Source organism: Macaca mulatta, chromosome 11 (genome assembly GCF_049350105.2).
Source record: "Macaca mulatta isolate MMU2019108-1 chromosome 11, T2T-MMU8v2.0, whole genome shotgun sequence".
NCBI lineage: Eukaryota > Metazoa > Chordata > Mammalia > Primates > Cercopithecidae > Macaca > Macaca mulatta.
This window is the reverse complement of record NC_133416.1, coordinates 23,843,767-23,868,673: the sequence shown is the minus strand read 5'-3', so window position 1 is coordinate 23,868,673 and position 24,907 is coordinate 23,843,767. Positions and strand designations below refer to the sequence as shown.

Genomic DNA, 24,907 nt, shown 5'->3' with positions numbered 1-24,907 from the left:
CTGAGGGTGGAGGTGGGAGGAGGGAGAGGATCAGGAAAAATAATTAACGGATACTGGGCTTAATACCTGGGTGATGAAATAATCAGTACAACGAACTCCCATGAGTCATATTTATCTATGTAACAAATCTTCACATAGATGGAGTCTCATTTTTAAAGACATAACATAGATGGAGACTCCTTTTTAAAAAGTGATGGAGAGAATATTAATAATGAAATTAAAAGTGTGTCGTGTCTGTTGTGGTAGATTGTAGTACACTGTGAATGGCACAAAAAATTGAAGGAATTCTTTTGTCAGAGAGCTGCTATTCAATTTAGCAAAGAACTCACTAATATCAGACAAACAAGTGGAATTGTGACCTATAGTTCCTTTGTTTCACTTCCATCTTACTAGTTAATGTAAATAGAAAAGTCAAGCAACATTCAAACTACACTCATCAATTGCTGTTATAGTTTGGGTAATACAAGGATTCAGCAAAAATCAATGAAAGGATTCTGTGGGAATCAGTTGACTCTATGGAATTTGCATAAAGAGTATTGTATATTATTATTTGTAAAATATTTGCTATGCATCTTTCAATAAAATTTATAATAAACCTATGTATACATACATACACACACATATATTTATACATGCAGTTTTTTGAGACAGCCAGTCGTTAAACATTTGCCGGCACAAACATTAGTTATAATCTAGCATTGCTGTTTTCTTGGTGTGGCTGATTCCAAATGTTGATTCTTTCTCTGCTGGGGTTTTTTATGGGCACATCAGAATCTCAATATCACTGGGGATTTCTCACCTACAGTTTCTGGGCCATTCCTTGTCCAGATTCAGTCCCTTTTCAGATGACATAGGGTCCACAATGGGCTTCTGGAAAACTCACCCATCCTTTGTCCCCAGTAGACCCTGAAAGTGCACACCAAACTAACAGAGCACCTCTCTTCTCCTCTGCTGTCAGAATGTCTAGCTAGCCACACCTCCTTGTCTTCAGTGGAATGAGGTATCAGTTTCTGCATCACTCAGACTCCAGGGGCTACCTGTAAAGCTCTCTAAATGGTTCCCTTAACATCCTACTCACTTGTGCTGCAGACAGGGAATTGGTGGTGGTGGGGTGAAAAACTTTCCCTTTCCCTTCCCCATATGCTTCGTGAGCATGTTGGAGCAGGGAGTGAATGTGATGGACTAATGCTGGCAGAACTAATTTTACAGTCTTTTAGCATGTGTTGCCTACGTGGTCTAGTGCCTTGTGTTAAAGGCATTGGGCAATTTGGTGCCTATCATATTGTTTTAAGTTTTTGCAGCTGAATTAACCAGAGAAATCACATTTAACCCCATGATACACCATGTTTGTTTTATAAATATTAAACTTATACCATCTAGAAAACCGAATGCATTTCTTACACGATATTCCCTCAACTTCAAAGTATAGTTTCCCAATTCCTACCAATTCTCAAGTGATTCTCAGTTCCCTCATTTCAGTTTTGAATGTAACTGCACTATTTTTGGTCTTCTTCTCCCACTTAGACTATTAAAATGAGTTCCTGATTGGTCTTTCTTCCTCCATTCACTGTCTTTAAACTTATCCTCCATGCTGCCGTCAGAGTTATCTTATAAAAGGGAGATGTGGTTCCTCTGCCTTTCTACCACTTCTGCTTCTGAAACATTCCCAGTTCCCTGAATGCATCAAGAATTCTTGTCTCAGGTAGGGCTTGGTGGCTCACGCCTGTAATCCCAGGATTTTGAGAGGCTGAGGTGGACAGATTGCCTGAGCCCAGTTCAAGACCAGCCTGGGCCATGTGACCAAACCTCATCTCTACAAAAAATACAAAAATTAGCTGGGTGTGATGGCAAGCACCTGTGGTCCTCGCTACTCCAGAGGCTGAGGTAGAAGGACCACCTGGGCCCGGGGAGGTTGAGGCTGCAGTGAGCCTTGATCGTACCACTGTTCTCCAGCCTGAGAGAAAGGGTGAGATCCTGTCTCAAAAAAAAAAAAAAAAATTTTGATTTCCTTCATTACAGGCTTTCTTGCTCTGCCTATGGGAATCTATGGGTCTAAGAATGGCAAGCTCAGATGCTACCCACCACTCTCAGGGAGAAATGGCCAAATCTGTAGTACTTTACTGCATTGAGCAGTGTTTCTTATGTTAAGTTGGTGTGTCCTTATTGGGCTTCTTTGAGAAAAGGGAATGCATTTTATTCACCTTTGATTTTCTTGCTTATGCCCCTAATCCCAGAATTTAGCACAGCTATTTAAGTAATATATATTCAATAAATGTTTCTTAAGGCTTTATAATTAGCATAGTAAGCACAATCTTATAAAGACTCAGGCTTCATAGTATGGCTGAATCTACGATTGTGAAATATGAATTTGCCTTATGAGATACTGCTGTTCCTTTTTCAATAGTTTGATATGATATTTTGAGACCAGGTTGCTCTGTTGTTCTAGGTAGACAAACGTTACAGTCACCCCACAGTATCAGGAAGGAACTCACAGTATCAGGAAGGAACCTCCATCCAAAATTTAATTTGGATGTGAAGATTACTGATCCCACACACACACACACACACGCCCACACACACACACACACACACACACACACACACACACACCCCATGAGGGAATGAAAAGGCTTATTACTTACATAATGAGGCTTTCTGGGGAGAATAGGACAGGATTATAAGCTGGTACAAAAAAGGCTTGGAGAGCAGAGAAAGGTGACAGGCCCTGTTTTTAATGAGATTAGGTGATCGAGCTGGGGTGAGAGTTCTGGCACATACAGGCCAGGCCTTGTATGGCTTGAAAAATCCCGTGGGCACCAAGGGAGGGGCATACTGAAACTTCTCAGCCTGCCCAGATGTGGGGCAGCAAGGGACAGGGGAATCGCGAGGCTTGAAAACTTCCAGCAGTCAAACATCAACAATGGAATCAGGCTCTTTATTACAATAAGAGGCTTTCCTCCTGGGTTTCCAATGCTGTTTGATAGGTTTACAAAATTTCTAAGCTCTTCACAAGTGGTACCATGGAGCTTGATATTTCAATTTAAGTTTCAAACCATATCAACAGGAAGTACTCTATTAAGTTGTAAGTACACAAATTCCAAAGCCAAATATAAAATCTTTTTTATTATCCACGTCTCATTTCTATAACTTTTGAATCATGATGAAAACTTCTAAAAGATGTCCTTCATAGTATGAAATATTATAAGATAATTTGCATGTACTTTTCTATATCCTCTATAAAGAAATAGATTTACAACTTCCACGCTGTTTTGAATAAAATATTCATACTTATGGTTCATGGCAATCATTCATTAATCGCTATGCTTTCCATATATAAAATTATTGTGACAGCAATTGAAAGAATTATTATTTAATGATCTGAAGCTTAATTATTTTCTATTTAATATATCAGGTAACATTTTAACATCAGTTACATAGAAGATCAGGGAACTTCAGATTTTTTTTTCATAAATAAATAAAATCAGGGCAGATATGGTGACTCACACCTGTAATTTCAACACTTTGGGAGGGAGGCTGAGACTGGTGGATCGCTTGAGTTCAGGAGTTTGAGACCAACCTGGGCAATATGGCAAAAGTTCGTCTCTATAAAAAACACAAAATTAGCCAAGCATGGTGGTGCACACCTGTGGTTCCAGCTACTCTGGAAGCCGAGATGGGAGGATCACCTGAGCCCGGGAGGGCAAGGCTGCAATGAGCTATGATTGCACCATTTCACTCCAGCTTGGGTGACCGAGTGAGACCCTGTCTCAAAATAAATAAATAAATAAAATAAACTTTTGAGGCTAGTTATTATACTGAAGAAAAAAGAAGCAGCAACACTTTCTACTCCTATTTTTGTTGATTAAAATAACTTGTGTTTTCTAAAAAATAAGATGCAAAGAAAGTAGAGCATAATTTATTCGTAATGAGTAAAATGTTAAATTATGGTGTCAAATGAATGTGGCTAATTTATTTCTGTTGACCGACAGTATTGAAATTAAAGAGTTTTTATCTCTTAATTTTACTTGTTTTGGAAAGAAAAATGAAACACATTTGTTGTTCCAAATATCACTGCAGTACACGTTAACTTTTTACAGTTTAAATTAACCCCAAACATATGTATATGAACATTTAAATAAATTTTCCTTTTTAATTTTGAAAATACATTCAAGTTCACATGAGATTTTACAGTTTTAGCTATCAAAATATCTTTAATCAGTTTATTTATGCTAACAATGATGCACATTGAGAATGCTTAACCAAAAGCAGCAAGCTACAAGTGAAAAGAAACATTCTCATTTCATCTTCAAACTTTGGAAATACAAGTCTAACAAATTTCTGGCTTGATTCAGGTCAGGTCATTTAGTGCATAGAGTACATTTAGCAAAAGAGCAGTTAAAAAAACATATTTGATATAACAACAAAAATAGTTATTCTTTTGGCTGTGAAATTGCATTCACAAAGGAAAAAGCTTTTTTTCTCAATAAAAAGAAATATTTATTTAAATGGACACATCAGCTGACTGTGTTGTGATTTGAAATTATCTAAATTTTTGTCAGTTGACTAACAGTTACAGCATTAGATGTCTGTAAAGAACTTTCTTTTGCCCCAGTCGTCTGCTTCAGGAACCGACACTATGCTTTTCTGTATTTATTAATGTTACTTGTTGAAGAGGAATGTTAAGTGTCAATTGTTAGATGGTCATGACTTCTGGAATCATAATGTAATTACCTTCCTTACATTCAAAGATAATTGAGAAATAAGTCAAAACATTTTACAAACCTAATAATATTGCAAAAACATGAATAACTTTTTGACAATATTCCTATTTTTGTTTTACATCTTTGGTTATGTTTTTTCTCTTTCCTGTGATTATTCATTTTTTTTTTTACCTGCCCCTAAATGTAGTTGTTTCTCAAAGCCGTCTTCTTTACCAAATTTTCTTCTCTTTTTATATGTCCTTTATCTGTACGTTTACTCCTACTTGCCTATCAAATATTCATTATTCCCTGCTTTCTTACTAAAAGAACCCCAATTTTGTTTGAATTGACAATATGCCATCCAAAACCAGTTGTCTTTCCAGACTCTTTTCGCTGAGGTCGCCATGGGACACAGTTCTAGCCAATGAATAATGGATGGTCAGCCAGGGATCTGGGGAAAGCTTTTGCTCTTTTGAGGCTTTTAGTTCTACCTCTTCTCTTCCTCCTTCTTCCTGTCTGGAATGTGGATGTGAGGTTAAGGTAGAGCGGTCGTCTTACAACCAGGAGATGGCAAGTATGAAGATAAAGGCACATATACTAATGATGTCAAGAGAGGAGACAGAGTGATCCTTCTCTAAAGGCTTCACTGAACCACTTTTACAAATCTGGATTGTCTATCTCCAGGACTCTTGTTCCCCGAGGCAAATTGTTATATGTTTAATCCACTCTTCCTTGTCTGTGGTGATCACTGAGTATAATACTGAGTCTGCTTTTATTTAATTGCCTAAGGACACATATGCTTGATCAAGCCATATTTATTTCTGTTGCTCATCTCTGCTTTCTCTTCAATGTACTATTTGAAAATATAAAAAACTGAAGGCAATATTCTGTATCATTTGCAAAGCCAAATAAATTACTTTTGGTTCAAAAGAGTTCAACGATTTATTCTGACATTTCACAGTGTGATTTTTCTGCACAATCTTTTGCTGTTGGCATGATGTGATTTATAATTTGGGAACCTTGGTGACATTTGATTTCCTTATACCATTACTTGACCATATTGATGCCAATTCATGTTAATCGTTCCTACAAACTTGGTCCAAATTAATTTTTTTAAAATTTAGGCATGATATATTTCATCAGATGTAGATTCCAATTTGCCACCTTTTCTCTATGGAGGTTGCTTAGCAGAGAGCAGGAAGCAGGCTACTGTGCAAAATAACATATTTAATTACCTGTGTATATCTATAGGCATATCTATACCTATGTCTACATCTACATTTATATCTATGTATGTGATTGAGATATCAAATAGTTATACAAATGTAACTTTTTCCAAGGCAATAGCCTTGCTTTTTTCCCAACCACCATGGATTTCTATTTAATGATTTAATGTGGTAAATTTCTAAGTCTGAATACATTTCTCAGTTTCTTAGAAGTTTGTATTTATCAAAATTAACTAAATATGCTCAATAAACATGTTTTAATTTTGTAATCAAAAAACTAATGAAATGAATTAAGATAATTACATTTGGGCCTTGCAAATGCAAATCAGTAAGACTATTCTAATGTTATTTGAACGTTTTAAAATTGTTACCTTTTCACTCATTAATTTATTCAACATATATTTATTGAGTATCTGCTATGTGCACCCAGGATATATCAGTGAATAAAACAAACAGAAATTTCTGCTGTACAAGGGAAAGGCAGTCAATTAAAGAAATTAATGAATACACAGGGTTGTATATCAAAAAGTGCTAAGAGTATGGAAAACAATTCAAAAAAAGAAAGTGGGATCCATATGTGCAGAGTAGAAAATTTTAAATAAGGTCAATAGGTAGATTTTATTGAAAAGATGATATTTGACCTATGACATGATGGAGGTGGGAAAGCCATGTGGAGTCTGGGGGAAGAACTTTATAGATGGTGAGTAGGGGTGGGGTGGTGGGCAAACAGTTAAAAAATGATAGCATTTCTCACATGGAGGAGGCCAATCTCGTTGGACCGGAGTGTATGATGGGGAAAGAAGTATGATATGACGTCAGAGAAGATCAGGGAAGGAGTGGGCTGATTAAATAGACATTTGTAGGCCATGTAAGAACTTTGGCACTTATTGGATAAAACAAGGAGTCGCTGTAGGACTTTGAGTGGAAGAGTGACATGCTCCGAAGAGCGTAAAACAAAAAAAAAAAAAAGAGAGAGAGAGAGAGAAGATGCAGCAGGTAAGACGAGATGGTGACTTGCACAGGTGACAAACACTTAGATTCTGAATCTGTTTTGAAGACAAAATCAATCAACAGGATTTGAGGAGGTTGACGATACAATTTTTAGCATCTGTACTAGATAGTTCTAAAACTATCTAGGGATGCTATTAAGTATTATGCCAAGGCAGGAGACATAAACCAGAATTGTCCTGGACATAAACCCATTGTATTCATTTGTGCCGTTGAAAAGAACATTTTTCCCTCTTTGCAGAACAACTTCTACTATCCTTCTCTCTTAAATTCACTTCTGTCAGGCTTTGCCTCCAGAAGCCATATAAATAGATTGTTTTGCAGTTATTTGTACTAGGGCAGAAAAATGTCCTCTGGTCAAATGAAGCATTGCATGCTGGGAGAAAAAGTGCTGAGAGACAAGGAAAAGTAAGTATTGTCCCAATGTTTCTGGTTAAGAAGACAGAGAGATAATATACCATCTAGTGAGATAAGGAAACCTGCAGGTTGAGCAGGAAACAGGATCTTCTTTTGGGGGGAAAGGGTCAGTGGGGAGAGGGAAGAAGGGGGAAAATAGTCTTGTTTTATGTATGTTGAGTTTGACATATTCATTAGAGATCTCGTGGAGCTATTGAGTAAGCATGTGATGGAAGTTCCGTAATAATGTCCGGACTGGATATATTGATCTGGGAATGGTGACCCTATAGGTCATATTCAAATGTCATTAGACTGGTTGAGATCACTGAAGAAATAAATATAGATGGAGTAGAGAAAAGGACCAAGAAGTGAACCATGAAGTATTCCAGTGTTCAAAGATCTTGTGGAAGAGAAGGGTCCACCAAAAGACTCTGAAAAAAGGAATCAGTAAGATGGTAGGAAAACCATGAAGTGTGGTGTGCTAAAAGCCCAATATTGAAAGTTTCCAGGAGAAGGGAATGACAGACTTTGTCAAATGCCACAAAGTCAAATTAACAGTGAGAAACATCTACTGGATTTAGCAATGGAGAAGTCATTGATAAGGTGACTATATTGGTTATAATTCAAACTTGACCTTTCTAAAACAGAAAGAGGGAGAGTATTAATTATGATGGCAAAACCATAGGCATAAGACAAAAATGTCTGGGAAAAACTGAACATAAGGTCACCCTAGTCATTAGTGACCTTGAAAAAAATTTCTTTACCATTTGCAGAAATTTTTTTTTCTTCTTTTCTTTTAGATCCACTTGAGTCAGCCTTTTGCCCCCACGATCCACAGAAATAGATGAGTTTTGCTGTTATTTATTCTAGATCAAAAAATGTCTTCTGGACAAAAACATTGTTGAATGTTCGGACTACATTTAATTTTATCTTCTGCTAAATTTTGGTGAGTAAATTTATCATATTTAAATATATGTGAACACATACACAAAAAAATTTTTACTACTACTTCAGTAAGAAGGTTGGTCTGGTTTATCTAGATCAGAGTTCAGAGAACATTTCCTAAAAAGGTCCAGATAGTAAATATTTTTGACTTTGTAGACCCTATGGTATCCCTTCTAATGATTCCACTCCATCACTGAAGCATGAAAGCAGCCATAGGCAATACATAAATGAATTAACATGGCTGTTTTCCAATATAACTTTGTTTTTTGGACACTGAAAATTGAATTTCATATAATTTCTGCATGCCTTTTAGAAACCAAACTTTTTATATTGAGGTAACTGAAGATTCACATGAAGTGGGTAAGAAATAGTACAGAAAGATGCATGTACTCTTTACCCAGTTTCCCCCAGTGGTAACATGTTGAAAAACTCTAGTTCAATAACAGAGCCAGAATATTGACACTCATACTTGCGAGGTACAGCACTTTTCCATCACCATAAGGATCCCTCATGTTTTTATTTTATAACCACGTCCATTTCCCTTCCACTTGTGTGCTCTTTTCAGTTCCTAGTAGCCACTTATCTGATCTCTGTTTGTATAATTTTGTCATTTAAAGAATGTTGTATAAATGGAATAAGACTGCAAGTAACTTTTTAAGATTAACTTGTTTCACTCAGCATAATGTTTTGAATATTCATGTTGGTTGTTGTATGTGTTAATAGTTAAACCCTTTTTAACTGGCTTTCTCTGACAATGACTTTTGTAGGGCAATGGATGACACCACCACTTAAGTACCAGGTAAAGGTTAAAGTCCCGATTCTTTACATGGCCTCCATTGGTAGCTAGCTGGTGTGGGAGGTGAGGGCCTTCTCTTTGTTACTGGGAGGGGATGGGTGTTCTGGCTCTTCATGTGGTCTCTTCAGTGGGAGCTGCTTCATTACCACTGGGCAAAGGTGAAAGTCCTGACTCTTCACTAGGCTTCTTCTGGCATCACCCAGTAAGGAAAAGGTACTGGGTTGGTTAGAAGTTTAGGCTCACCATGTGATCTCCACTGACATTCTGGGGCTGGGGGCTCATACTGGTTAGCAAGGATGAAGTTCCCGGTTCCTACTTTCACTCTTCTGACAAAACTGCAGGGAGGTGGGAAGCAGATATTGGACTGCCTTGTTATAGCCTCTCAATGGTAGACATCTAGGTCCCTTATTCCACCATTTTGGCATTAAGGGGGGTGAGACCACTGTTTTTTTCCTGTGATCTTTAGGAGGAGTGGAGAGATTATTATCCAAAAAATTTTCCAGTGCAGGTAAACCGCCCCTTTCCTGGTCCTTTGGCTAAAGAAACCAAAGAAGCTTTATTTACTGGTATTTCTGGGTTAAATAGTAAGCAGAGTCTTCCTATGTTTGATTTTATATGTAATATCCTGAATTATTAGCCTTATATAACGGGAGAAATAGGGAAAAGTATATCTATTTCAACTTCCCAGAGCTGGAACATATTGCATTTTATATAATTTTTGTGTGCTACTAAATATTATTCTTAAATTTTTTCAATAATTTAAAAATGTAAAACTATTCTTAGTTCACAGGCCATACAAAAATAGATCATAAGCCAAATTTGGCCTGGAGGTGATAGTTTGCTAATCCCCTGTTCTAGACCATCACTACTAATAGCAGAAACTCCCTTACTTCTTTAAGTTTTTATACATGACTGATATGGTTTGGCTGGGTCCCCATCCAAATCTCATCTTTAGTTGTAGTGCCCATAATTTCCACATGATTTTGGAGGGACCCGGTGGGAGATAATTGAATCACAGGGAGGTTTCTGTCATACTGTTCTCGTGGTAGTGAATAAGTCTCGTGAGATCTGATGGTTTTATAAGGGGTTTTCCCTTTCAGTTGGCTCTCATTCTCTCTTGTCTGCCACAATCTAACACGTGCCTTTTGCCTTCCGTCATGATTGTGAGGCCTCCCTAGCCACATGTAACTGTGAGTTCATTAAACCTCTTCTTTAAAACTTACCCAGTCTCAGGTATGTCTTTATCAGCAGTGTGAAAATGAACTAATACAATGACTGTTCAATACTCTGTGCCTGAGGTTTCTAATACCTGCAGTTCTCAGTAATCTGATTCTGTTTATTTCTTTTCTCTCGAAAGATTTGTCTTTCCATTGTTTTGGAGCTGATTATTTGATCTTAATCATATACCTAAGTTGAGGGACATTTTTCTCCAGACAGGAAGACTTTTCTTCTGCTTCTGTTGATATCCAGGGGCACCACTGACATGGAATCTTTTCTCTAGATTTTGGCTCAGTGCAGAAGTCTCATGTTAAGCTTCTCTTTGTTGCCTCTGGCTTAAGGTATAGTATCCAAATACTAGTATTTCTCTCTTGTCTTCATCCTTCAGAGCAACCCAGGTGCAGGTCAGGTGTGGGGATGAGGATATAAAGTTTTAGGATATTTTTAGACCTCCCCTACCTCAATAGAGACCCCCGGTGTGTTATAAAAGTGTGTTTTCTTTACAGAAGCTGTGTTCTTTAGTGGGAAAGTCTCACAGAACTCTCCTCTGAACTGATACTGGAAGCAAAGGTCAGTGTTCTATTTCTACAATTCTATTGACTCTCCTTCCATTTTAATAGGTATGTACATTATATTTTTCTAACGAGATCTAAAGCTTGTCAGTGTTTCGATCATTCTCCCAAACAGTTTAGGAAACTTTGTGATTTAACTTTTTGATATCTACCAAATCCCATCTTCTTCATAATTTTTGTCATTGAGTATATAGGTTTAATTTTTATATTTTATTTTAAATTGACTTTTAATAAATTATGCATGCATAAATTGCCTGAAAATAGTTTTATAAGATTTACAACAAAAATAATAATCCTCTTTGTCACTTTTTCCCATCTCCAAATTCCCCTCTTTTAAGGCAATTATTTTCAATATTTTTCATTTCTTTTGGTATTGCCTCTTTTTAAAAAGAAAATCTAAGTAATGGCCTTCTGCTTTTTATCTACTATGAAAGATGTAATTTTTTAAATCTACTATGAAAGATGTAACTTTAAAAAAAAGCTTTCTTAAATAACGTATTTCCCCATATATTCATTACTCCTTTTGAAAACATCTCAATATAGTTCCTTATAATTTTGATTAAATCAGTATTCAATGTTTATGGAATTATGACTATGTAAATATTATTCATAGCTGATTCATATATTGTAGTATAATTACATTTCTTATAAAACTTTTTGTTTTTCCTGTAATTAAAATTGCCTTGGTTTTTTTCTTTACTTAGTTTTCTTTGTTTCTATCACTTTGTTTCCAAATCTGCCAGAAAAAGTGAAGTCATATCAGGAATATTGAAAAAGAATACATGGAGTACCATTGTGTGCTACTTACTGCATTCATGGACCTTACATTCTAGATCAGAAGGTTCAAAGACTCAACATTCTCAATCATTAAGTTCAAATACTCAACATTCCAGCTTAATACATTCAACAAATATTAGTTTTGATTTTTCCTTGGAAATTTCCTTTTGAGAGACATTTATCCTCCTGATCCAAGTAAACTGTTGCTCTCCATTTTTGCTGCACAGTAATTTCTTTTCATTCTCATTCCAGAAATTCCATTCATTTGAGTAAGATCGCTTGTTTCCTGAACTCAATGATGTATTTTTTTCTTGGTTAACTGCTTCATTTGTGATGAGTATGCCCAGCCGAATAAAAATATGGGGCCCAGGCCGAGCTCGGTGGCTCACGCCTGTAATCCCAGCACTTTGGGAGGCCGAGGCAGGCGGATCAGGAGGTCAGGAGATCGAGACCATCCTGGCTAACACGGTGAAACCCCGTCTCTACTAAAAATACAAAAAAATTAGCTGGGCGTGGTAACAGGCGCCTGTAGTCCCAGCTGCTCGGGAGGCTGAGGCAGGAGAATGGCGTGAGCACGGGAGGCGGAGGTCGCAGTGAGCCGAGATCGTGCCACTGCACTCCAGCCTGGGGACAGAGCAAGACTCCATCTCAAAAAAAAAAAAAAAAAAGATGGGACCTGTTGTTCAAAACTCTTGTGTTAATCAGTAGTGGGATTGCTCCTGTGAATAGTCAGTGCCCTTTAGCCTGTCCAATGTCATGAGACCCTGTCTCTTAAAATAAAAACGCAAAAGTTAAACAAGACCAGCCTGCAGACAATTAAACCAAGCATGACACCCTCAGTGAGCATGAACAGGTCACACAAACCCATGAAGCTAGCTTAGTTCTCAAGTTTGAGGAATTACAATGTTAAAAAAAAAAAAATCCTCCTAATGATATAATATTTAAACTTGGAGAACAAACAATTGAAATATAAACTTGATCTGTGGAGTTAGTTTGGGAGGATGAGTGATTTATTGTCTTGTGTGTGTGTGTGTGTGTGTCTGTACCTGAGATTCTGTATCCAAAGATTCATTATTTCCCTTTCCTGATTTGATTGTGACTGACAGAAAATGAGGTCTGGTCTTCCTTCCTAGCGTTGCCTGACAGATTAGCCAATATTTTCAAGGTAAAATGAGCTCCCAGACTCAAATAAAAAGACATTTGAGAGCACAGCCATTTGAACTAAAAAATAACAGATTAGGTTACAGATAGAAACAGAATCAGAATATTAGAACAGTTACAAAAAATTAAAGTAATAAACATACTAAAAGAGAAAAAGTATAGTTACTAACAATATGAGACAAGAACAACAAAACACCAAAAGAACAGAGGATATTATGTATAAAAAATAATTGCATAATGAACGCAGCAGATGGGATGACTAGCAGAATGGATAAAGCTTGAGGAATGAAGTATTGAAAGAGAATATCAGATGGAGAAAATCTTCCAGAAGGAAGAAGCCAAGGACAAAAAGTAGGAAAATATAAAAGAGACGCCAAGAGATGAGGAGGATAATGGAAAAGTGCTAACTTCCTAGAATTAAAATATTTTACAAGTCTTCATATTGAAAGAGCTTATAGAATGTTAAAAAAGAGAAATATTGAAAAGCACATACACAAATACTATAGTGAAATTCAATACTAACAAAGACAAAGAAAAAAATATAAAAACTTCTGAAGAGAATAAAAAATTGACATGCAAAAGGACAAGAAAATATCAGTCTTAGGTTCCTCAATTGCAACACTAGGGTCAAGAATAAATGAAGCAATATTTTAAAAATATCACAGAAAAAGATCTTAAATTTAGTGTGAGCCAAATTGTTATTCAGAAATGAGAGTATAATATAAAAATAATATTCTCAGGCAGACAAGATCTCAGGTTTGCCACACAAAAAGCTCCTACTAAAAACAGTTTTGGATAAAATACTTAAATAAAAAGAAAGAAAAGCCGGGCGCGGTGGCTCACGCCTGTAATCCCAGCACTTTGGGAGGCCAAGGCGGGCGGATCACAAGGTCAGGAGATCGAGACCACGGTGAAACCCCGTCTCTACTAAAAATACAAAAAATTTAGCCGGGCGCGGTTGTGGGCGCCTGTAGTCCCAGCTACTCGGGAGGCTGAGGCAGGAGAATGGCGTGAACCCGGGAGGCGGAGCTTGCAGTGAGCCGAGATCGCGCCACTGCACTCCAGCCTGGGCGACAGAGCGAGACTCCGTCTCAAAAAAAAAAAAAAAAAAAAAAAAAAAAGAAAGAAAAATCCAGGAAATACATGAAATGTATGAGGTAAAGACGATTAAAAGAATAAACATTTGTTGCTGTTTTAAAAATTGCTAACTGCCCTTCTCCCCAAATATATTCACAAAAACCCAGATGCAAAGTTGAAAGTCTAGATAATGATAGTATGGTAAGAATCAAGAGAATAGTTCTGATCTCATTAAGGGGGAAATAGAGATGTAAATTTTAAAATAAAGTAAGAAAGAATATAAAACAAAAAGTGGGACAAACTCAAATAATGAATTAAGATGATAAAAAAGGTCTAAGTATATCAATAATTTCAAAAAATAAGATTAGACTGAACTCACCAGTTAAAAGATATGGTTTGATAAGTAAATAATCCAAATGTATACCAAAAAGATAAGAACATTAAAGATCAAAAGTAAAAACATGAAGAAAAGATACATCAGGCAAGTGTTACCCAAGTGAAAATTAGTGTAGTTATTTATATCTGATAAAATAGACCTCAAAGTACAAAATAATGATTAGGAATACAATATATCATCAAATAATAATAATAAGTTTTCAATGCACTATGGAGGTGTAGAAATTTTAAGCCTTAAAATACATGAATCCAAATTAATAATATGAGAGAAATGTTTATAAATCCAGGATTATACTAAAATTTCAGTACATCCTTTCATTATTGGTAAGTTAAATATATAAAAGTTTGGAAATATTGAAAATATCTAAACAGTAAAATATCTAAACAATACATGCAACAAACTTGACATGATAGACAGATATAGAGTTGTTCTGCATCTAACATTTAGAGATGGCACATTTCTCTGAAGAAAATGGGAGACATTTACAAAAGCTGATCAGAATCCAGGCAATAAAATAAGTTTGATAAATTAAAAAAATCAAGCATCATTCAGATCCCAGTCTTTGAACACAATGCAATTAAGTTAGTTAATAGCAAAACATAAATACAAAATTCCACATATTTGGAAATTTAAAAAATATTAGCAAAAAAATAAAAAAAAAATTAGCAAATAACTCAGGTAAAGTAAAACATCGTATGAAAATTAAAAATTATTGCCGGGCGCGGTGGCTCAAGCCTGTAATCCCAGCACTTTGGGAGGCTGAGACGGGCGGATCACGAGGTCAGGAGATCGAGACCATCCTGGCTAACACAGTGAAACCCCGTCTCTACTAAAAATACAAAAAACTAGCCGGGCGTGGTGGCGGGTGCCTGTAGTCCCAGCTACTCGGGAGGCTGAGGCCGGAGAATGGCGTAAACCCGGGAGGCGGAGCTTGCAGTGAGCTGAGATCCGGCCACTGCACTCCAGCCTGGGTGGCAGAGCGAGACTCCGTCTCAAAAAAAAAAAAAAAAAGAAAATTAAAAATTATCTAGAACTAAATTATAAGAAAACACTACTTAGCAACATGTATTGTACTTCAAGAGAAACTTATAACTTTAAGGGCTTACATTGGAAAAGAAGAAAGAAAAAAAAGGAGGCTGGACACAGTGGCTCACTGCTGTAATTCCAGCACTTTTGTTCTCAGAACAGAGCTGGGTCTGGCTGCATTTTCTCCTGGGCCAATAATGAGAAGCAGACAAACTAGGAAAGAAGGGAATTTATTGCTATTGCTGGATACAGGGAGAAGGTTGGAGATAGTTCCACCAGACCAACTCAAAGTGTTACAATTTTCTTAGTGCTTATATAGGTTGGGGTTATGTGCCTATGTGCAGTACAGCATTTGCCTAAATCTATAGGTAACTAATTTTGTTTCAACTAGAAGTTCAGAGGGGGAAAAAAATGCTTGCTAAATCCAATTAAGCTGTGAGGGCCCCAGTGCCTTCAAGGCCTGTCTACTGTGGTACCAGAGTGATTATTTCTAGCTTATCTTCTTTACAGCTTGGTCCGGAGAGCTGCCTTAGACTCTCCAATAAATCTATTCAAACAGTTGCCTCTGTTACCTTGACTCATCTCAGATATTGTCAACCCAAGACGGGTCCTGGCACTAGCAAGGCTGTCTCTTTTATTTTGACTTGCTCCAGCAAGGGAGAAGGCTATGCAAGGCTCCTGATGGCCATGTTTGCATTTCTAGCTTTGATGTCTGGGCACTGACTATTTGCTCAATGTTAAGGCAGCTCTGTGGAAATTTGTCCATGTAACTGGAGTGCTATGCAGGCCCGTCTGTGTGGCTGTCATGCAAGCCTGTCTATGGGATTGTCAGGGAGAATTGGACTGCCATACTTTGGGAGGCCGAGTAGGGTGGATTGCCTGAGGCCAGGAGTTTGAGACCAGCCTGGCCAATATGGAGAAACACATCTCTACTAAAAATACAAAAATTAGCCAGACATGGTGGCACGTGCCTGTAGTCCCAACTACTCAGAAGGCAGGAGAATCGCTTGAACCCAGGAGGAGGTGGAGGTTGCAGCGAACAGAGAATGTGCCACTGCATTCCAGCCCGGGAGACAGAGGGAGACGCCTTCTCAAAAAAAAAAAGAAAGAAAGAGAAAAGAAAAGAAGAAAGTATTACAATCAGTGAACTAGGTATCTATCTTAAGAAGTCATAAATACAAAACAATAGCACAAATAATATAGAAGGAAAGGAATATGTGTACATATATACCAAAATCAACAAAAAATAATACAAAAATAAAATTAAGAGACACACAAATATTTCTGGAACATCATTTATTGAAGGATACTTTGGTGGATAGAAATTCTAACAGGTGAGCAGGTCCCCTATCATCTAGACATTCTACATATATCTGGCAGAACTGGATACCAGATTTGGGGAGAGGACCTCTGGCTTTGGACTGTGAAGGAAGCACAAGTCCCTTTCCTGATATATGAAGTGATGGACTCTAAGTGTACAGGTCATAGCACTGTGACTTGGCAACATTTTTATCTATATCCTTATTCCTTGATCATGGCATTTATTAATGAGGGAACACTAGTACTTCCTTTGTCATGGTGAGGGGCTAAGGTATGAATCTTAATTCAAACCTTCTAGAACCTGAGGCCTTCACTGTAACACTCTACAAGACTGATTGCCTTAAGTATTAAACAATAGTTAGTTTCCAGTGGAGCATTGCAGGAGGTACCCTGCAGGGAATCAGTCTTGGACAAATTTACTCTTACCTTTCAACGGTGAAGAAAGGCAAGTATTTGGTCTTTTAAAAACCTAATAGACAAATTCATAAGTGCCTTTAATCACATTAATAGACTACAAATACTATTTCATAAACATTTGATACAATTTAATAACTAATCATGATAAACATTCAAAGGAACTTAGAAATAGAAGGAAAAGGATCTTGACCTGATAAGTCTCCATGAAGTGATACTTCATAGATATACTTTTTTTTTTTTTTCCTTGAGATGGAGTCTCACTGTCACCAGGCTGGACTGTAGTGGTGTGATCTCGGCTTGCTGCAACCTCTCCCTCCAGGGTTCAAGTGATTCTCCTACCTCAGCCTCCCAAGTAGCTGGGACTACAGGCGCCTGCCACCATGCCCAACTAATTTTTGTATTTTTAGTAGGGATGGGGTTTCTCCATGTTGGTTAGGCTGGTCTACAAACTCCTGACCTCAGGAGATCCGCCTGCCTCGGCCTCCTGAAGTGCTGGGATTACAGGCATGAGCCACCATGCCCAGTCTTCGTAGATATTTACAAAACATATTTGATATCTCTATAGGTAACATTATAATACTTTTTAAAACATATTAAGAAAATACTAAATCCTAAATAGATAAATCATGTTCATGGATGAAACTTAATATCACACTGATGGCCAGGTGCAGTGGCTCACACCTATAGTCCCAGCGCTTTGGGAGGCCAAGGCGGGCTGATCTCTTGAGCTCAGGAATTCGAGACTAGCCTAGGCAATATGGCAAAACCCTGTCTCTACAAAAAAATACAAAACATTAGCTGGGCATAGTGGAGTGCGCCTGCAGTCCCAGCGACTTGGGTGGCTGAGGTGAGAGGATCACCTGAGCCCAGGAGGTCCTCAAAGCTGCAGTGAGCTGATTGTGCCACTGCACTCCAGTCTGGGCAATGGAGTGAAGCCTTGTCTCAAAAAAAACACAACAAAAAAATTATACTGATGACATTTCTCCCCATATTGATCTATAGGTTCAAAGTAAGTAACAGTCATAAAATTTGATAAGATTATTTCCAGTTTATACAGTCAAGTAAAAGGTCACCAACAGAACACTTCTAAAGGGAAATCTGTGAGGAGTGGACTGGGATTTTACCTACTGGATTCTAATGCTTATGATAAAGTCATAATAATGAACACAGTGTGGTAATAGTGCAAGGATAGATAAATTGACACAGTGTAACAGAATGAGCCCAGAAACAGGTCGAAATATGTTTGGGATTTTGGTATATGATCACAGTTGCATGGGAGATCAAGGAGGAAAAGAGATTGGAGCTGGAAAAAGCATATCTATATGGAAAAAGATAATATTGAATTTCTGTTTCATATCGTATACAAAAATAAACCCCAAGTCAAGATTTACATATCAAAAACAACATTTTCAAACATCTTTTAAAAATTTAGAGTTTTGTTTTTTAACATCTTTAGGCAGGGTAAGATTTCTTAAACCTGTAACAAATAAGCATTGGCTACAAGAGAAAAAAATTTAAAATTTTGACTGTATTAAAAGCAAGGATTTTTTTTTTCTTCCTCAGGTCCAAGATGGCTACTGAAAAACAAGAATTTTTGTTTATCAAAAGCCAACATAAAGAATGAAATTACAAATAACACAGTGGGAGAAAGTATTTACAATGCACAAAACTAACAGGTTACAATTAATAATACACAAAGAATCTTTACTCATTAATAAAAAGAGTACAAATAACCCAATAGAAAAACAGACAAGATAAATGAACAGGCACATCAGAGAGAAGAAATGCAAATAGCCAATAAACATATGAAGAAAATGTTTACTCTCTTTAATGATCAGAGAAATACACATTGAAATAAGGAGATACAATTTTATACCTAACCATTTGAGAAAAATAAAAACTTAGAAAATATCAATATGTTTAAATAACACCGACACATTACTGCTAAGAGTGCAAATTGGTATCACTACCAGAATATAGTTTGGATTTGCCTCTTAGAGTTGAGCATTAACACACCATTTAATGCACCATTTCACAGACAAGTCTATTCCCAAAAGAAACTTTTGCACTTACATATTAGGAGCTGTTCTAAACAGCAAAACCCAAAGAACAATCCAAATGCTCATTAAAGGTAAAATTAGATGACTACATTGTGGTGCATTCGCCTATTATAGTATTCTACAGCTATAACCATAAATTAATGAGAATTATATAATAATGTGGATGAATGGATAGTTACAACATGGATGAATGATAGCAATGAGTGAGAAAAATGTTCCTTCAAGTTATATATAGCCTCAATCTCTCTATATATAAAGTTTTAAGCAACTAAACACACATACACACAGGCACACATGCATTCTCTCTCTCTCTCTCTTTAGGAATATGCATAAATGCAATTGCAAAACTGTATAAAATTAAAAGTAAGGGAGTGATAAGCAGAAGATTTATGATGGACTCAAGATTCAGGTAGAGGTTTCCTCAGACTGGAGGAGACAGGGGGTGGGTTGGTGGGGGAAGCCTGACTCTTAGATTTAGTTTATTGACAAAGTTTTAGATTTCATAAATAAAAGTATACTGTGCCTGAAAAATGGTGAGAGCAAGGGGGTGATCCAAGGATTATGATTAATTCAATGTTATGCTCCTGAGAGCCATTAAATAAAATATTCTCCAAATGAAGGATTTCCTAGAGGGCTTACTTTCCACATTGTAAAAATAGAGCACAAGAAAAATAGAGCACAGAAAAAAATTTATGGGACACCACACCTGACTAATTAATGCTCATTGAGAGGAAAGAACTTGTGTAATGGGGTGAAGAGAACACACCTAATGTGTTTGATGTTTACAGTGACATAACAGGATGTGCAGACTCTGAAGGAAGACTGTGTACTATACAGCTCAAATATAAGACTGTGATCTCAGAGGTTGTTTTCAAAGACAACAATGGTAGATGTGTCACCATAGACACGTGAATTCATCCCAATACTTTCCATTGGGATTTATCTGTTTAGCCACAGGTCCCAATTTTTACTAGAGCTGCAGGCACTACCACAAACTGGCCACTACTGCTACCAGAAGCATCGTTTTGCACCAGAGATCAGCAAACCTTTTCCTATAAAGGTCTAAATACATTATTTTATTACAAATATTTTAGGTTTTGTTAGATATAATATCACTGTTTCAAATATCCAAACTTGCCTTGTGTTTGCGAAAGCAGCCATAGATACAATTTGAATAATTGAACGTGGCTGTGTTCCAATAAAACTCTAATTACAAAATCAGGTGGCAGGCCAGATTCTACTCACAGTCTGACCCTAGTTTTTACTATCTATCCAATAGTTGGTCTTTGTATCTTGCAGAGGCAGAATATGAACACAACATGCTTGCCAATATGATGAGATCATCTTTATCCCATGTCTTAGAGTTTAATAAGTTATACCACAACAGTTGCTTCATCTTGCAATATGAAAAGAAACAAAACCTCAGGATCCACACTACAGGAGTCCCTCCAACAGACTTCTCATCAAGTGACACTATCTCCAGAGTTCCAAATTTGAGATGAGAAGCAAACAGTAACATAATTTGAAAGGAAGATTCTCAGTTTTCTTTGGGAGCTAAAACTTGGTTGCTTTTAGAACCCAGGAAACCTATCTGAGGGTGATCCACAAACTCTGTCTACCTCTGCTGCCTGTCTATTTATAAGTTTGGGACAAAATTTGAAAGTTTTATTCTACCAGTCATTAAAAAGTTTTATTCTACCAGTTATTTGGAAGTTGTTTTAGAAGAGCGTTGGGGATTTTTGGTGGTCTTTGGACATAATTTTCTCCATCCTATTTGTTAGGATGGATAACAAGCTCACTTTTTGCCTTGACTATTCTCTGTCTTATCTATAAGTGCGTGTGTGTATGAGTGCATGCACACACACGCACAACCACGCACACGTGCATGTGGCAGCCAAACGTCTTCATAGCTGCCTCCCTGATGTATATGCTTGTCTAGAACTTTTACTTGCCAGCTTACAGAACCAGTATCTTCAACACGATACTGAGTTTCATCAACAGAGAAGGGGACTGGGACACTTTTTGTTGGGCAGTTGCAGGTTTCTGGTAGACTCACCGGCAAATTGAAGAGGAGTATGCACACAGGTCTTTAAGTACAACATTGTATGTGGTAAAGTGGTACTGAAAGTTAAGAAATCGCGTTGAATATTGGGAGTAGAGAGAGGGTCAACAGTGACAACTTAAAGGACTCTATGTTTCACTGTTGCTGAGGGAGGGATGATGACCTTGGGTAGATATTTATTCAAAGAAGCGTATTGTTTCTGGTTAAAAAAAAAGAGGGAGGTTGATAGACACAAAGAGGCAAGGGAAGAATGTGTTTTTATGACTAAGGGACATTATCAGTGTTTTAGAAACACTTTATGCATGGTTAATAAATTCGTTTGTCATATAAAACAGGCATTTTTGTGCATTTTGGACAGGCCCATCTAAGTCCCAGGAACATTATTTTGTGTAAAAACTTACCAGAGTAACTAAGGTACTAGGGAAAATAATTTGGTTCCTTAACAACTCCTTATCCGAGGAGTTGCCACAGAATTTTCTAAATATTCCCCTTATAGAAAGCCTTCCAGAAAAGCTCAATCAGTAAACCTTTCAGGCTCTCTCCCAGATAAGTTCCAAATATGTGCAGATTTTTACTGTCAGTAACACCAAACTTATACCCATTGACCATCTCTTGCCTGGGCTTTTGCAGTAGCGATTTGGCTGTACTCTTCCTTCCCCTGGCCAGTCCTGTCTCCACAGAGCAGCCAAAGGCTTTTTTTTAAAAAAATTATTTTTATTTTTATAAGACAGGGTCTCTGTCACCCAGGTTGGGGTACAGTAGCACAATCTTAGCTCACTGCAGTCTTGACTTCCCAAGCTCAAGTGATCCTCCTGCTCAGCCTCCTGAGTAGGGAGCAATTGGGACTACAGGCACGCACTACCATGCCTGGCTAATTTTTGTATTTTTTGTAGACACGGGGTTTTGCCATGTTGCTCAGGCTAGTCTTGAACTCCTGAGCTCAAGCGATTCGTCTGCCTTGGCCTTCCGAAGTGCTGGGATTATAGGCATATGCCACTGCACCTGGCCCAAATAGGCCTTTTAAAAACACAAATTTGATCAAGTAGTTTTTCTGCTTCACACCCTCCTATGGATTCCCATTTCCAATAAATACAATCCTAACTCCTTGCTGGGCATAGTGCGGTACATGACCTGGCCTCTGCCCAATGCTCCAGCTGCATCTTGTTCCCCTTTCCCCTCAGTGAGGATAGCTCTCTTTCTCCAACTACACCAACCTTCTTATCAAATATGCCAAGCTTGTTTCCTTCCATCCTAGGGCTTTTGCATTTGCTGATCTCCATGCTTGAAGCATTCTGTCTCTAGATATTCACACATTGTTTCCTTCTTACGCTTTGAATTTCATTTCAAGCATTATTTCATCAAGGAACTTTCCAGTCCACGCCCCAAAAATGTAAACCCCTGGGCACTCCCAAGTCCATCATTCTGTTTGATTGTCTTCATAGCACTTTTGCCTTCCTGAAATTATTTTGTTAAATTGTTTCATAAAAGCCCTGGATGATCTTGACAGAAGATGAAAAAGTGAAACAAGGAGGTGGGTGTGGGTGGGGGCCAGGCATGGAGCCAGGGTGCTTTTGAACATAGGCAATGTGATTTCTTTTGAGAAATGTTTTCTTTTGAGAAAAGTTGGGATATATAGACTACCATATGTTTTCTGTGGTTTGGTTCTTCACTGTTTTCAACGTTCTAAGAGTTTATACATATTTCAACGAAAGAAAGAGAAAGAACATGCAGCTGTCTCCAAAATTATTTTAAGTCTCTTTCACATCTATTTGCTAATTTAATATCAATACTGAGAGGCAGTATAGTGTAGTGTTCTGAAGCTGACCGAATCCCCACTCTTCTGCTTACCAGCTGTGAAATCTTGGGAATGATAAAGCCTATCTGTACCTGTGTCCTATCCGTAAAAGTGGGATAATAATAGTACTTATTTTAAACATTTGTTGAGAGGATTACATTAGTTAACAGCCCTGTGTTCCTAGAATAACCTGTGGCACATCATAAATATTCAACAAATGTTAACTCTAATTTTTACCAGAGAGTAGAAAACAGTCCTGCTGCTTGAAGCTTCTCAAGAGAAATGAAAGGTTGAAATGTCCATTTCCACTCCAGATAAGATGGCAGGAGTGATCAGGGCTCCTCCCCTTACTTTTGAAGCAGTTCCCAGGTTTTGTCCACAGAGCTTCACTACTGGCAAATATTTTTCTGTCTGTCTTTCTTCAAACTACTTAAATAGTTGGAAAAAGTGAAAGAAGCCTCATCAGCAGCAGCTGAGAAGCAGTACAAGTAACATCTGAGAAATTCTAAAAGGGATTTTAGAAAAAAAGTTCTGATTTGGTTACCAAGCATTGCACACGCATACACACACACACACACACCCCATTTTAAATATATTTACTCATTTGATCTAGCAAAAGAAAAGGATTCCATCTTAATCTTACTTGTTGACTTATTTTCTTTCTTCCTTCAACCAGACCAAAATCCATGAGTAGTAATTTAGACTCTTTTGCTTATAACAATATCTCTAGAACCTAGAAATATTTGGCATAGAATAGGTGCTCAATAAGTATTTCTTGAATGAAATAACAACATCAGCAACTCTTTGAGGTAGGTGCTATGATTATCCTGTGGTATATGTTTAAAAATGAGGTTAATTAACTTGTCCAAGATAACAGCTAGTCAATGCTAGTGCTGGGTTCAGCTAGTGCTTTTAAACATTCCATAGCATTGCATCATGTTTCTCCCTTTAAAATATCAATCCACTTAAGTCTTTAATCCATCTGGAGTTAATTTTTGTATAAGGTGTAAGGTAGGGGTCCTTTTCAATTTTCTGCATATGGCTAGCCAGTTCTCCCAGCACCATTTATTAAATAGGAAATCATTTCCCCATAGCTTGTTTTTGTCAGGTTTGTCAAAGATCAGATGGTTATAGATGTGTGGTCTTATTTCTGAGATCTCTTTTCTGTTCCTTGGTTGATGTGTCTGTTTTTGTGCCAGTACCATGCTGTTTTGGTTACTGTAGCCTTGTAGTATAGTTTGGAGTTTTGGTATCGTGATGCCTGCAGCTTTGTTCTTTTTGCTTAGATTTTCTTGGCTATACATGTCTATACTTGTGTTTTTGGTTACATATGAATTTTAAAGTAGTTTTTTTTCGAATTCAGTGAAAAATGTTAATGGTAGTTTAAGACTCAAATGTAAAACCCAAAACTATAAAAACGCTATGGGAAAACCTAGGCAATATTATTCAGGATATAGGCAAGGGTAAAGATTTCATGATTAAAACATCATAAGCAATTGCAACAAAAGCAAAAATTGACAAATGAGATCTAATTAAGCTAAAGAGCTTCTGCACAGCAAAAGAAACTATCATCAGAGTGAACAGACAACCTACAGAATGGGAGAAAATTTTTTCAATCTATCCATCTTACAAAGGTCTAATATCCAGAGTCTACAAGTAACTTAAATTTACAAGACAAACAAACAAACAAACAAAAAAAAAAAAAAAACAAAACAGCAAACAACCCCATTAAAAAGTGAGCCAAGGACATGAACAGACACTTCTCAAAAGAAGACGTTTATGTGGCCAACAAATATTTTAAAAAGTTCAGCATCACTGATCATTACAGAAATGCAAATCAAAACCACATTGAGATATCATCTCATTCCAGTCATAATGTGATTATTAAAAAGTCAAGAAACAACAGATGCTGGAGAGGTTGTGGACAAATAGGAATGCTTTTACACTGTTGGGG

The 24,907-nt window shown here is 37.2% G+C and overlaps 1 protein-coding gene across 7 annotated transcripts in view; it reads left to right on the top strand.

Annotated features, from left to right (window-relative positions):
• The first annotated feature begins 8,128 nt into the window (after positions 1–8,128).
• The window catches only part of SLCO1A2 (solute carrier organic anion transporter family member 1A2), a 158,775-nt gene continuing 141,996 nt past the window's right edge, over positions 8,129–24,907 (top strand). For 3 of the 7 annotated variants that reach the window (XM_077952617.1, XM_015151117.3, XM_015151120.3), the window contains exons 1-2: positions 10,169–10,261; positions 10,796–10,859. The gene's annotated coding sequence lies outside the window, so the exon portion shown is untranslated. Of the gene's footprint in view, positions 8,277–9,042; positions 9,075–10,168; positions 10,262–10,301; positions 10,631–10,795; positions 10,860–24,907 lie in introns of those variants that run through there. The other 4 variants (XM_077952614.1, XM_028828876.2, XM_028828875.2 and 1 more) reach the window with 2 other exon arrangements.